This window comes from Mirounga angustirostris, unplaced genomic scaffold (genome assembly GCF_029215605.1).
Source record: "Mirounga angustirostris isolate CCGP_5_RB_7025 unplaced genomic scaffold, mMirAng1.0.hap1 SCAF_9, whole genome shotgun sequence".
Lineage (NCBI taxonomy): Eukaryota > Metazoa > Chordata > Mammalia > Carnivora > Phocidae > Mirounga > Mirounga angustirostris.
This window is the reverse complement of record NW_026991717.1, coordinates 89001407-89017458: the sequence shown is the minus strand read 5'-3', so window position 1 is coordinate 89017458 and position 16052 is coordinate 89001407. Positions and strand designations below refer to the sequence as shown.

The 16052-nt window shown below is 40.5% G+C and overlaps 1 protein-coding gene across 1 annotated transcript in view; it reads right to left on the bottom strand.

The window, feature by feature from the left end:
* Window positions 1–15394, bottom strand: part of LRFN5 (leucine rich repeat and fibronectin type III domain containing 5) — a 252068-nt gene extending 236674 nt beyond the window's left edge. The window contains exon 1 of the mRNA XM_045900762.3: window positions 14368–15394. The gene's annotated coding sequence lies outside the window, so the exon portion shown is untranslated. The remainder of the gene's footprint in view (window positions 1–14367) is intronic.
* Window positions 15395–16052: the final 658 nt, after the last annotated feature.

Here is a 16052-nt window from a genome sequence, read left to right as displayed (position 1 = left end):
GTGAGAGCTACATTTTTTCTTTATGAATTTTATAATAAAGACACTGAAAATTGATTATTAAAACCATTTAATAGAGGGTCCCTATACCAGTAACTGCATTATGTTGGAGTTCCCTAAAAAACACAGGTGTGTTTGATTACTTCTCTGATGGACCACTTAATAGGAACTCAAACACACAGGCATTTTTTTCAAAATCCCCACAGGTATTAATTTTAGCCATTTTATTTTTCAAATGGAGGTTTCTTTATTTAATGACCATAGGAACACTGCAGTCCTGAGGGAACAGCAATGAGCCTTTAAGGAGATGGAAGGCTGAGTTTGAACAGTTGGGCTGACCCTATGCTGAAGCAGTGTCTCTCAAACTGACCCGGCTCACCCCAAGCCAGGGGTTTATAACTTCCTTCTTTCAACTGAAAGCCTACCAGAGAATCAGTACAAAATGATGGCCTGTCCCAGTTAAAACTCAGTTCATTATTACGGCCTATAACATTTAAATTAAATTATAGTAGAAAGAAAGTTGGTCAGAAAATACGGATTTAGTCTTACCCAAAAAAGTGCACAATTTTAAGAAATGCATAAATCATAATGGAGAATGCTACACTTCAGAAGGCTGAAAAACACCATGAAAACAAATGCAAAGTTACAATTATTCAGGATCTGTGTGATCTCTGCTTTACAAAGAGAAAAAGAAAAAGAAGCTACCTGAGACTTTTAAAATTTATATTTAAATTCAGTCATTGTGATTTTCTTTCTTATAATTTTACTACACGTTATTTGACAATGAATAAAAGATGATTATTTTTCTACAACCATGTATCCAAGGATTTATTCACATTCTTCTTTTAAAGTGTGATAATTGCTAGCAGTACAATATATAGCCTGCATATTAATAACGATTTGGTATTTGATAAAAATAAACAATTTATGTGTGTTTGTGTATGAATAGTCTCTTACTGTTTTATTATAGTAAAATGAAGTCTGACTTACGTATATATTACAGGTGTTATTTAACTTCTCCATGATTAATAGACAGATGCAATTTTCTTTAGCTAAATTCTATTAGAGCCATTCATTTTATTAATCTTTTACTTTTTATTTATTTTTTACAAGATTTTATTCTTAAGTAATCTCTGCACCCAACTTGAGGCTGGAACCCACAACCCTGAGGATCAGGCATTGCATGCTCCACCGACTGAGCCAGCTGGGTGCCTGTAAAGCCATTCATTTTAAAGATTTTATAGTGGGATGATGGCTTGACCACTTTTAATTTGTTGCCACAAAATAACAAAACTTGCTAAGAAATCTTAAAGCAAGGGGAGAATTTGTCACCCCAAAATAAGCCTCTTTGGCATAAAGATTAATTTAGGTTGATTACTTTTAAGAAATAGTAGACTCAGGAAAGGCTCTAAAAACCAAGTAGAAGTCACCCTTTTGTAACAGACATTCAAATTTATAAGAGAAGTCTCCATTTGTAAGGGTGTCTTCTTTTCTGTACCAGGGAGAGGAGGATTAACTAATTCTCTAAAAATTCTTATCAATAGTGGAAGAGGCACAATCTACATATCAACCATACCCATAACAACCATTATTGTGTTTTGTCTGGTAATCTCCCCCAACTGGTTTCCCCTCCCCTCTAATATCTTTTTTTTGGGGGGGGGTCTTTAGTTGGAGATGGTATTTAAGGTGATGGCTTGGGTGCCTGAGTGGCTCAGTCGTTAAGCGTCTGCCTTCGGTTCAGGTCATGATCCCGGGGTCCTGGGATCCAGCCCCACATCGGGCTCCCTGCTCAGCAGGAAGCCTGCTTCTCCCTCTCTCACTCCCCCTGCTTGTGTTCCCTCTTTCGCTGTGTCTCTCTCTGTCAAATAAATAAATAAGATCTTTAAAAAAATAAATAAAGTGATGGCTTGGGCCATTTAGAGGAGTTATTCAGTTTTTCTGGGTATCTTCTATGTATACAGGAGGTATACATGTTGTTAAATTTCTGTTTTTCTCCTGTTTATCTGTATTTTTATTATGAGGCAGGGGGTGGGGAGTTTAGCCAAGAATCTTGAAGGGTAGAGGGAAAATTATTTTTCCTCCCCTACAAGTTTGGTGGCCACTGAAGGGACATGCTGAGACACCATACTCACTCTGGAGTCTGTAGATGGGATCCTGGAAATTGATACATATCATGCTAAGAAAATAAATCTTTATGTACATTGCAACATGCAGCAGATGGAATATGTACTTGGCTATTTTAGTATTCACTAGCAGAAATTTCAAATGATTAGTACAACATACATTACCTACCTTATATTAAACTCTAAAATCACAGAAAGATATAGCAATAAGAAAATGTAAATAAAATAGTTCATATTTGATATATTCCAGGGAGACTTTCAAATTCATTGGGCAACACCTCCATAGAAAATATTTATGTGAACTTGACTTGCATTCCTATGCATCCTCTCACAAATGTTTCTCTTTAACTAAAAGTAAAAACACTGAATTGGACTGCATTCATTTTGTAACTATGTATTTTTTACAAATAAATAATAATCAGAAAGTTATGAAGCCATTATAATTATACTGCCCCATGGTCTACACCCTGCACCTTATTATACCTGTAACAGTATGTCAAATGCCTTTAGAATAATTTGATACATAAATGAGAACATTATTAAATAAAATGAGGGTGTATAAAGTCCCAGAATAAAGTAATTGTGCAATCTAGATTCAATTTACAGAAGAAATGAATAGTAAATATGAGTCACTGAAACATAATTAGAAGGTAACATAAAATCTTGGAGGAATTCTGAACCAAACCAAGCCCAAAAAGCAACTTAGAGAAACAAAGACAAATTCTCCCTTGGACTTTAGGTGAATAGCATGATCTCTAGCATAAGAGGACAGCCCTTTCAGAGAAGCTTCTCTAATGCAGTGATAAATAGGTACAGTAGTAAATAGGCAAATCAAAATTAATTCCCAAATACATTCAGCCATGTTAAGAAACACGTTAGGAAAGGGAGTTTTGAGGAAATTTGAGGCATTTGAGGAATCAGCAAATACTTCCAGAAGTTTAAGAAAGGAATGTATTCTTTTTCAAAAGTCCAAGAATCCATAGGTATGGGGCAGCATGCCTAGATCTTGTAGATATGTAACAAATATTTTTTTGAAAGTATAAAAAAGGGAGTGGGGAAGGGCACCTGGGTGGTGCAGTCAGTTAAGCATCTGATTCTTGGTTTTGGCTGAGGTCATGATCTCAGTGTTCTGAGATGGAACCCCACCTGGGGTTCCACACTCAGCAGGGAGTCTGCTTCTCTCCCTCCCCTTCTACTCCTCCCCCTACTCGCGTGAGCCTTCTCTCTCTCTCTCAAATAAATAAACAAATATTTTTTTTAAAGATTTTATTTATTTATTTGAGAGAGAGAGAATGAGAGAGAGCAAGCACATGAGAGGGGGGAGGGTCAGAGGGAGAAGCAGACTCCCTGCCGAGCAGGGAGCCCGATGCGGGACTCGATCCAGGGACTCCAGGATCTTGACCTGAGCCGAAGGCAGTCGCTTTAACCAACTGAGCCACCCAGGCGAATATTTTTAAAGGAGGGGTGGGGAAAGAGACAGGTTTGTCTTCCAAAATAGGCATAATGGCTGGCTATATCCCATTACCCAAAGGTGTGTCTCAGTTATCTATTCCTGCCCCATAACTTAGTGGATTAAAATAATAAGCATTTTATTTGTTCATGATTTGTAAGTCATCAATTTGAGCTAGTTCTTCTGCCGGTCTCATTTGTGGTCATTCCTGTGACTATAATTACCTGGAAGCTCAATTATATGTGGTTGCTGAAAGGAGGCCTCATTCGCATGTCTTGCCACTGGTGCTGGCTGTCAGCCGGGCCACTTGTTTCCAGCAGGGGACCCTTCTTCACATGATAGTAACATTTTTTTTCCAGGAGGGCAAGAGTGAGGGGTATATGATCTCTGGAGGATTCAGCTTGGAAGATATACCACATCTGCCACTTCCTGCCAAAGCAAGTTGCAAGGCAAGTCCAGATTCAGGGGGAAGGCAAATAGACATCTACTCTTGATGGGAATACCTGTAATGAATTTGTGGCCATATTGAGTTCACCAGAGGAAGTAAGAAAGTAAATCACAGATGGGCACACACTACAGGGCTTAATCTAGAAATGGTCTGTTCTGCCAACAAATATATCTATGCTTAAGCATCAGATTTTGGCTGACTGTCAGGCCCCTCTGTCATTGAAATAACAGCATAGAAATCTGGATTCAAGACGACAAAATGAATTTGTTATTTGACTTTTTTTTCTGGCCCTGTCTCAAAGGAAGGAGGTAACTGGAGGTATAGACTGAAGCACTCATTAATGACAATAACAGCTGCACAAATAACATAGTAATGGGAATAAGAGGTAAGTGGAATGCAGAGCACAATTAGACAAATGCAAACATTTTAATGATAAATGATCATTAATGATCTCCAAGTTCCACTTGATCCTAACATTTACAGAATTCTCTGATTCTTCTGTACTAGGAAAAGTGCTACAGGGAACAATTATTTATTAATTACTTAAGATATACCAGCTAGTTTACACTGGCTTGCAATACACTTTTGCAGATGGGAATTGGAAATTAGAAAGAGTAAATCACCCAAAATCACACAGTCTAGTTTCGCAAAAAACATTTAAGATATACTTATATCCCAGACCCAGGATCAAACATTTCTCCAAACAAATAGCTACCAAATCCCCTAATCAGTAACCATAAAGTCTTTCATAAACTTCCAGATATAAAATATGGTAATTCACAGAGTACCATAAAGGAAAAGAAATTAAGAATAAGGTACATATCCAGAGGATGGCCCTACTCCTTGATGAAGGTTAAAAACACATTTATGTAAGTCAACAGAAAACAGCTTTAAGAGGCAGCTGAAAATGGATGTCTCCTAAGTACAGCAGATACAGCCTTTTTAGAATCAGAAGTATTTGAATTTGTATTTTAGCCCTATCATCTATTAGTCATATAATCTTGGACAAGTAAGTTAACTGCCCTCAGCCTCAACTTGCTCCTCCAAAAAAAGGAATATAATAACACCTAAGTTGTAGGTAGGATTAGAAGAAAGTAAAAACCAACAGTGCCTGGCACAGAGAATATCTCAGAAAATTTACTTATGATGAGATCATCATCTATTATATTTATTATCCAAGATATATTAGAATTTTTCAGTACTTTCCATATAAACTACATGAAGGAAAACTCCCGCTTTCCTTAGCAGAGGAGGTCTTGGAATGTTATTCATCCTCAGGCTCTTAGTTCACAAAGATAGCTAACAATCTTGTCATTTTGTTGATAAGTTCCCATCACTGAGTTAAAAAAGAAAACACACCCACTGAAACAGTTTGCTATGTGAGAGCAAGGAAATTAAAAAAAAAATCAATGAAAAATCATACACAGACAGGAAAGAAAAGAAGTTGGGGAAATTATCATATCAATACAAACTGCCTTAAACATGCCATTGGTTCCTAAGGGCTTTCCACAATCACTAACATATACAACAAAGACCTGAAATAGTTAAGAAACGGTTAACTATTTAGAATTAGTGAGTCAATTTTAATAACTATTAGCATTGGCATTAAAAGTAAAACTTTTGAAAGAAACATTTTAAACATGATGCCTAAAAAGAATAACATTCAAGGCTATGGAGAATGTTGATATATGAGTTGAAGACTCATCCTGCAAGGATGCCAGACAAAGGGAGTTTTACTGTTATTTCCTTCTGTATTCAGATTATTTTCCCCTTATTAGAAATCGGGTGACCTCATATGGAGGCTGGAGAAACTGCTGGGAGCCTCCATATGAGGTAATTTTATTCCATTATGGAGGAGGTAACACAAACTGACTTGGTAAATAGTCTAGAAATCAGTATCATCTAGGTTTAAGGGTAAATTAAGACGCAAAGACGTAAGAGTATCATCAAGACTAACTCAGGACTAGGGTTGTGTCTCTGAGAGAATATTTGTTTCTCACTCCAGATCACAGTTTCCCCAGAGTGGCTTCTACGCCATTTGGCTTTTGTATCTCAAAGGAGAAACAGTTACTTAGCAGAATAGGGAAGCATGCATTAAATGATGAATAAATGTTTTTAAAAGAATCAAAGAAGCCTTGAGTCATTCTTTTCTAGATCAGAGAGCCCAAGATGCAGCCAGATACTTCCATCACCTTAGGATAAGATGAAAATCTACTCTTCTTATCTTGCTCCATTTCATTGTTTCTCATATACATTACGAATACTACTATAATATTTATGTTACTTTTTCTCTCAATATTTAGTGGAAAAGAATTAAGTAATTTGACCATTATGAGCAAATCATATGATGATAGGCTGAGAAATATGATGTGAAAGTGATCTCAGATATCTTTTTTTTTTTTTAAGATTTTATTCATTTGAGAGAGAGAGACAGAGACAGAGAAAGCACAAGCAGGGGGGAGAGGCAGAGAGATAGGGAGAAGCAGACTCCCCACTGAGTTGGGAGCTGCAACATGGGGCTCGATCCCAGGACCTGGAGATCATGACCTGAGCCGAAGGCAGACGCCCAACCATTTGAGCCAGCCAGGCGCCCCAATCTCAGATATCTTCACTAGTGTCTAGACTCAGAATGGCAAATAATTTTAATCTCGTGACAGAACGTGGATTGATGAGTTGTAGCATCTTAGAGGTAGATGTTAAGGACTCCAATGCCTTGTTCGGGCTCAAAAGGAGAGAAGGCATTGATCAAATAGGTAGTGTGACATGAGTGCTGGATAGACGATTACAGCATAGCATGTATCTGCTTTCCTTGTTCCAAAAGCAAGGAAATAATGGTTCTGCTCAATGCTACGCTAGTCAACCCGCGTGGTTTGCTGGAGTGGCTATCACACTTCCATGTAAGGTGAGAAAAACAAACTGGAGGTAGTGATAAAGACATATGATAGATAACATTTATTGAGTATAAAAGGTAAAGGCCTTGAAATCATGACACATAGAAAACTGTCCCAAATCAGTTTAGGTCTAGTTATGTTTATTTATTTTATTATTTTTCTGTTAAAGATTTTATTTATTTATTTGAGAGAGAAAGGATGAGAGCTGGGAGGGCCAGAGGGAGAAGCAGGGAGAAGCTGAGCAGGGACCCTGATGTGGGGCTCTATCCAGGACTCCTGTCATGGCCTGAGCCAAAGGCTGACGCTTAACCAACTGAGCCACCCAGGCACCCAGGTTGATTTATGTTTCATCATAAACAAAGCAATCATGGATTGGGGATCTCAAGTAACCCAGTTTAAATATTTGAGGTACTGTCATTGGGAATTAGACTTATTGTGTGTCCCTCCTCCCATATTAAAATTAATTACAAGCCAAGGATGTCAGATGTTCGGCTCAACTCCAAAAATAAATTTGTAATATGCCTATACAAGAATGGAATAATCCAGTTTAGGTGGAGTGATTTTAGAATAACTGAAGATACTCAAGCTTAGTCAAGATGACCACTTGGCAGGGATGCTTTAGATAAAATTTAAATTTGAACAGAAGTCAGAGTAACCCAGAGAGTTTATGATGCCAGACCCATCAAGGGGTAAAATGAATTTAAATTTGAATGTCTTGGGTAAATCATGCACTCACCAGTGTACCAAAGATCCTTCAACCTATAATTTCTTTAACCCAGCCAGATTTCCTGTTTTGTTTTGTTTTGTTTTTTTACACTACATTTACATTTTTACATTTACATCTGCTTGGTTTCTGAAGAGAGTGGACTGTGTGGTGCTTGGTTTGGATGAGCTTTAGCATTCCCTGGAGCCCTGAGGGTCTAGGATCCCAAGCATAGGCTTTGACATCATCCAATTACTACCCCTTTAGTTTTCTCATTTACCCTCAGGATAGCTAATAATGAAATGATAATGATGATGGTAATGATAGCAGTTAAGTGTCTTTTATTATTAGCTTCATCTTATAGGTGAGGACACTAAGGCTGAGAGAGGTTACAAGACTTGCTCAAGGTTACATAAGCCTAAAACATAGGTTTGTGAAATCCCAAAGTTCATGCTTCTAACTACTGCACAACATCAACCTCCATAAAACACAGTAACAATTTCCAAATGTCCTCTTCTCTTTTACTACAAAGCAAAAAATATCAAAATAGAATAGAAAAAAAATATCAGTTACTTTCAAGCTTATGTATTTGTTTACATCTTTCCTGTTACTAAGACAATAAGTTCCTTGAAGTCAGGATTCAATGTCTCGTTATAGGTTGTTAAAGTGCCTGACATTTGAACAGTCAATGAATGGCAAATATCCTACATAATTCTTATAAATAACCCTTAAATTTCAATGTAAAGGTAGGCACATTTCTATTAAATGAGACACGTGAAATTAAAATATTTGTGAATAGTAGTGATATAACAGTATCCATGTAGAAAAAAGCGTATGTACTCCTCTATGCAGCGTTCACTATTGCCATGTAAATAGTATGCATTTATTTTATTTTATTTTATTATGTTATGTTAATCACCATACATTACATCATTAGTTTTTGATGTAGTGTTCCATGATTCATTGTTTGCCTATAACACCCAGTGCTCCATGCAGAACGTGCCCTCTTTAATACCCATCACCAGGCTAACCCATCCCCCCCGAAACCCTCAGTTTGTTTCTCAGAGTCCATAGTCTCTCATGGTTCGTCTCTCCCTCCGATTTCCCCCCCTTCATTTTTCCCTTCCTGTTATCTTCTTCTTCTTCTTTTTTTTTTTAACATATAATGTATTATTTGTTTCAGAGGTACAGGTCTGTGATTCAACAGTCTTACACAATTCACAGCGCTCACCATAGTACATACCCTCCCCAATGTTGTTAATACAAATGCTTTAACACTAATAAATCCACATAAATCATTTAATAACCTAATTTTAATACCATTGAAAAAATAACAAAAAGAGGTAATGACTAAGAAAATACCACAGCCTGGGCGCCTGGGTGGCTCAGTTGGTTAAGCGACTGCCTTCGGCTCAGGTCATGATCCTGGAGTCCCTGGATCGAGTCCCTAGATCGAGTCCCGCATCGGGCTCCCTGCTAAGCAGGGAGTCTGCTTCTCCCTCTGACCCTCCCCCCTCTCATGTGCTCTCTCTCGTTCTCTCTCTCAAATAAATAAATAAAATCTTTAAAAAAAAAAAAGAAAATACCACAGCCTGTATTTCCAAAGAAGAGAAAGTTTTCATAACAGAGTTGATATGTTCCCAGTACTAAATCACTTTAATGCAAATATCCTATAACTTTGGAAGCAACACCACTAAGATTCATGAAAAACCTACTTCAAGACAGGAAATGGGAAGTCAACATGGGGAACGGAATGCAGGGAGCGACTGAGAATGCATCCTTCAGGTCTCTTTAGTATTTCCTCAAAAGAGCTGCACAGGGCAAAGTAAGAATAGAGTAATATAACAACTCTGTTTTGGCTTCTATCTCTGGTTAAATACACTAGTTATAATTGAGTATATATTGAGCTAATTAGCGTTTTCTTTCTGTCTTTTTCCAAGAATTCAGAAACTGTTTCCAGAGTTGGAAATAAAAAGATCCTACAACTTTATATGTTTATCTTATTACTTCTTTTCTAGACCCTTTCTGCTATAAAATCTAAAGTAGATTCAATATCAGATGGTAATTCTGCAATTGTTCTTCATAACATCAAATTCAAAATATTTCTTTGGAAGGTTTTTTAAAGCAATGAATTGCATATATGCTCCCACAAAGAAAAGAATAACATGAGGTTTACGGTTAGACAGATTTCTTATATAAAAAGATATATATTATCTAGGAAGACACAAATTAATCAATTCACATTTTCGTCCCAATGTGACCAAGTTTGTAACTTAATAAAAATAGGCCATCAAAGCCAATTTCTGAGAAACCTTACTGATATAGCTTGTAGTGTAATAATAAAGCCCTTTCATGTGGTTTACTTGGTATCAGCAAGATGATAGTGCATTTATGTAACCATGTAATTCCATTATAATTTTCTCTCACTTGCTAACCATCTTCATAATTAGTATTAAATTATGTCATAGTTCAGTAAAAAGCATTCTGTCAGAACAGTATCTATCAGAATACCATGATGAAAAGCTTTAAAATGGCATTAACTAACTCTGAATTAAATTCTTATATTTCTATCTCTTGTTATACAAAACTGGAGTTTTCATAATAACATACAATTTATGTTGATAGGGCATAACAAAAATGGTTCACTTCCAACCAGAATAGCTTCAATACTGATAAACATAATTCTTCTTGATTTCACCATGCACACACCATGTAATGGACAAATTATTACTGTCTTAGGGTTTAAATAGTCCTCACTGATTGAAGGATGCCACAGGAATAAAAATGTGGTCTGTAGAAATATAATAAGTAGTCTCACTTTCAAGGTTTATTAATAAGGCAGAGCTATGCACATGCATGTCAGCGGAATGATGTAGCAAAATTACCTGTTACTCATATATCCTATTTATTTAAAGGCCTAAATTATATATTTATTCTTCAATAAAACATAAAAGTTAGAACTGATTCCCCTATACACAAAACTCTGAAAGTAATGTCAATATGTTACTTTCCTAAGTAAATGAAAAATAACAATCACTGGGATCAGTCAATAGATTAGCCAGTTAAGCCACTAGAAAGTTTTAAGTAGTCTTCCTCCAACCTCAAAATGGGCACATATTTATTAGCAGTCTTATTCATTGTAATGTTTTCTTAAAATTACTGAATAGATTTGATATGGAGCTTATTACAGGGTAGTTTTATGTGGAGGCAGGGACATTGTTAGATATCTGCAAGCATCTCATCCCAACCACAAAACAACACAGCAATAGTATCAGCAGAAAGCGAGGTCCTAATTTCACCAGCTAGAAAACTCAGCCAAACTACCAAGCGTAAAGTGCTTCAAGCAGCAAGAGGAAACAGAACACCGGTTTAAATGAACAAAAGGGAACTGATGGTCATTCAGGAAAAAGATGAAAGGCAGATATAACACATGATGGTCACTTAAACACCAAGAATGCATTTAATGACAGAGGAGACAGAAATGATGGAAGAGGGGATAAAGGTGGGACAATTTTCCTTCACGTGACCACAGCTCTTGCTATCCCCTCATGAGAAAAAAGGGAAAAAAAAATTCACCTCTGGCTTGTATTAGTCAAAGAGACATCCTAATAAACCCTCCCAAATCACTCAAAACACAGGAATCTCATATTTCAAAATTGAAGTAGACAGACATATGTGTGTATATTCGTATATACATCACATGTTTGGAGAGGAAAAGAGGTGTGTGAAGACAGAGGACTGGTGTTGCTCAAGGTCATTCTCCTCTTGAAAAAAGAGAAGGAAAAAGTGACTAAAAGAAATGGTCTGGGGGACAGGAGTCAAGTGGCAAGTTCTTCCCACCTGCCTATAGGCTCACCTTGGTTCCCATGGGTGTCCTGACTGCCCTATTTTTCTGCCCCTCTCGCTGGTAAGCATAAGAGAGACTAAAGGAAGGAACATTTTGTGGGAAATTTCCTATTAACCCCTGACAGTCTTAACCCATTAGGGAGACAAGCCAGCTCCATCTAAGTACAAGGTCAGTGGACTCAGATCTTCAAACTACCTGGTGTGTACCTCTCTGTCACTCCAACAAGGGAGAACGGAAGAGAGGCAGAAATCTCCATTTTTTAAGTAACTTCTATATAAAAAACTCTGTGCAAGGAGGCCTATTTGGTTTTGACATTCCACCTAACTCGCATCTGCACAAGTGAATGGCGTTTTAAAACATGAGTCACACCATAATCTACGTTTAGGCTTCTAAGCACTCAACAATCAGTTAATGCATTTGTTTTGCCTTCCCTCAGGATGAGGACACAAAGACAAGACTTAACCTGCAGAATAGTGAAAAGGCCAGAGAGAAGTGAAATGAGGAGGGAGATGTAAAAAACACATAATTTTCCCAGGTACTTATATTCCGCACCAGCATTCCTTCTTTCTTGAGTACCCTCTAAAGAGGTATGCCTTATTTGCTAACAAATATTATGAGTATGATATAGTTTCTGTTGTAATAATATTCTGGAGAAATCTGGGGGACAAAGAAGTGTCTTTGTGAGATTGTTAGTACACACCAATCAGTTTTCTGACCAGGATTTGCTGAGTGATGGGGGAAATACAAATACACTAACCTAAAAAGAAGATAAAAGAAACGAAAAACCCTCACCTAATTCCTCCCAAATTCCCACTTATTTTTAGTTTTTATTCAGGCAGTACCCTTTTCTTTGTGAGTCTCAGAGAGTAGAGTGTGGACTTGCTTTACTATTAAAGTCGAGTTACCCTCTGTATCCTTTCTTGGTTCTCCCTAGAGCTGGAACTTATAGAGCAAATCTATCTGAAGAGGGGCCCTCACCGCCTTCACGTTTATTGGGCACGGGAGTGGGGGGAGGAGGAGTTGTCTTTTCAGTGGTATTCCAACTGGAGAGAGAACAGGAGTATAAATGACCTAATTAAATCCAGGAGAGCAAGAAGGGAGAAAAGAGAGAGGAAAAAATGGAAATCTAGTATAAACACACTTAGTTTCAGGTTTTGAATCCTGAGAAATCATGCAATATTTGAGTATCAAGGCGTTTTTGCAGCCAGCTTTCCTTCTATGTTCTTGCATATTCATTTACAAGGGGGTGGAGGATTGCAGGCGCAAGAAGTCAGGCAGGACTTCACTGCCCTCCACGCGTCTCTCTCCACCTCCCTCTCACATCCAGGCCGCCACCTCAGCCATGATGCGCCTACTGTCTGCCAGGGGGCCTGCTGAGCTCTCCTGCCCCTCCCCAAAAAGTGTCCACGAGGGCCTGGCAGCTGCAGTGGCAGAGCCCAGCCCCCAAGCCCGCTGCATATACGGCCTTGTAGCACCACCAGCCTGCGAGGGCTGCAGCAGCAGCGCCCAGACTCCAGAGGAGTCAGGGATATCAACGCGCAGGGACAGTGAGAGCAGCTAGCTAGTGGCCAGTTTATAGTCTGCAAATGCCATCATATGGGTATCTATAGATACGCAGCAAGCAGAGAAAAAGAGGCAGCGCCCCGACACTTTTCTAAGCGGCTTTAGCAAAGAGAAACCTTAGGCGCATCTCCAGTGGCTGCCTCCACGAGCAGGGCGCCTTGCACTTGGCCGGGCCAAATCTTCTCCGCTGGGTGCACCCAGCAGGCAGCTACCAAAAGCAGGACACAAACGAGAGCACTCCTTAGCTGAATTATTCAGACCGCCTTCACTATGGAATAAAACATTGATGAGACTACTTTGCAAGTGCTTTATCTTGTTAATCCCAATGGTCTCGAGAAAGGAATGAAATTTCTGCAGGGGGACGCAGAGGTGATGGAAAAAGGAAATGAGAGAAATAAGGTGCAGGGTAAGGGGCTTTGGAAGTTCGCTAAATTTGTTCTGACTCTGCCAGCCATGGGAATCTCCGTTTTAACGTATCAGACCCAATATGTTAATTAGGCAGTCGCAAATCCACCCTATTCCTTGTAAATCAATGCACTGGCAAGAATTTTCAAAATACATATTATACAGAAACAAGCAAACCCAAACCAACCAAACAAACCACGCACTCACAAGCTCCACAACCGAGACAATATAGCTGGGGATGGCATTGGGTTGGTGGTTATGGTTTTAGCCTTGCTCCTCTAGATACAAAAATGACTTCTTTCATGGATCCATTCTGTCATATCTAAGCAAACGCTCGCAGTTAAATACCATATCTCAGCACACACGCCCGTGACAATGAATTCCCTTTCAAGCAAAGCAAGTTCCAAGAAAACTCCATTTCAGATTAAAGTCTCCCGATGCGTAATTTACAACTACTAAAAGATCTGGCAAGCTCCTCCACAATAAGGAAAGGAAAACAACCTGGCACCAGAGGCAGAGAAGGGTCAAAACGATCCTTGCCTGAAATGATGGGTGGAAACCAAACACCCTCTCGCACTCCACAGTCTGGGGAGGGTTGGATACCAAATGGTCCGTGGCAAACATAGCCTGAAGGAAAAATGGAATTTTAATCTCTGGCATCTTCAGACAGGTTCAACATGCCCAGCTTTCCAGTATCATCACTTAGGGTGGAGCATATCCATATTCCCTTAGCTTTCACTGCTAGATTAAGTGCTCAGGTATAGATTTATATCCCACCTACTAGAAATTTTATTGCAACATCACAAAGCGCCCTTGGATATCCAGCCCTTCCTAATGATTTTCGAAACATTAATAAGTAAAGTAGCCTGCAATGCAGATAAGACACTAGAAACAAGATCAGAAGGAAACTGGGTGAGGCGGGTGGTCGTTTGCTTGTTACCTGGTGCCTCTAGGGGAAAAGACGGTCGTAGGAGGACTTTCTGCCCGCAGGTACAATCCCGGCAAGGTGGCTCCAGGTGGCTTTCACAGTCGTACGCGGGTCTCGCTCGTCACTTTGCTGCCCTTTGCCATAGCTCAGCACCCGCATCCTAGGGAGTCCGAAGGGCGGCTCCTGCCACTGCCGCCGCTGCCTGCAGGTCGCGCTGGGTGGGGGATCCGCGGTGATCGCCCCATGAAACCCGCGTTTCTGCGCCCGGGGAGCGGGCAGAGGCAGGGCGGCCGCGCACGCACACACAGACACACTCAAACACACACACACTCATACACTCGCACACAGGCGCGCGCGCACTCGCATTCACTCTTGCACACGCACATCCAGCACAGCACGGGGAGGGAGAAACAAGGAGGGGACTGGTCCTTCTCACGATCGGCTTTGATGCCCACCGGACCACAGGCAGAAAAGAGAGTGGTTTGACATCGCCTTTTATCACGTTTCCTTCAAGTTCTCCTCCAACCCAAATCCACGTAATTCAAGAGCTGGTGACATTTTGGTGGGGAGGAGAGAGCCGGGAAAGGGCTGAGGAAGAGTCGGGGATTTTGTTAAGCAGTTTGAAAAGCAATCCTTGTTACCTTGTTTGTACAGAAACCAGCTCGAAGGGCTGAACTTTTGGCTCCAGATGATGTGGACCGAAACATAAATATCCTTCTAGCCAAGACAGGAAGGTCTAGATGCGCGGAAACAAGACAGCTACAAGACCCTCTGGTGACCTTGTGATGTACCTGGAAGCAAGTTAATACTGGCGCTTTCCAAGTCTCTGCGTAAAGCGATCCACACACATGGGTCCACAGCAAGGCAGCGGTTCCGAATCCAGCCGGGAAAAGGGGTCTGGGCGTCCTCCCTGCTCTTTGAGAACCTGGGCATCGAGGGGGCACCGACGAGTTAACAACATTTGCTTCTGGGCAGTTGGATAAAAGACAGTCAAATGCATCAGAGAGGCGCGCGCGCGCGCACACACACACACACACAGCTAGCTGGAGAGCGGCTTACAAAAAAAAAAAAAAAAAAATGCCAAGATGACTTCAAAAGGTAGAAAAGATCCAGAATCTTTTCGGAAAACAGAAGGGTCAGCAGGAAGGTTATGAAAATCTCCTCAGGTCTTTCATTCTTCCTCTCCCTTGTGAATGTGTGTGTGCATTTCCAGAAGGTTTCCTTGGTCGGCCCCACCCCCGTCCAGTTGCGCTTTTTTCTCTTGATAGAAACCCACCGTGCAAAATGAATTATATGGGTGGGTTGTGCTCACAGCCCAGAGCTCCACAGTCAAGAATCCTAAGGGAGCAGCCAGCTGCGAAGCCATTCACATCCTCTAGGGAAAAGGAAAAACACGCGCAAACACACGCACACACGCGCGCGCGCGCACACACACACGAGTCCTCAGTTCGGGCCGCTCTGCACACGCTGGCCGACTCCCTGCGCTCGGCTGCACACAGCGCCCCGCCCGCTGCCCGCCGCGCCGGGGCGAGTCCGCAGCTCAGGCGTGCGGCTGGCAGCCCAGGTCCCAGCCTGCGACCGGGGCAGGCCCCGCGCCCCGGCTCCCCGCGGCAGCCTGTTTGGGCAACGGCAGCCGCCCGGCCGGGAAGAACTGCGTCCGCAGCTGCAGCATGGAGGCGGCCGCGGCGGCGGTGGCG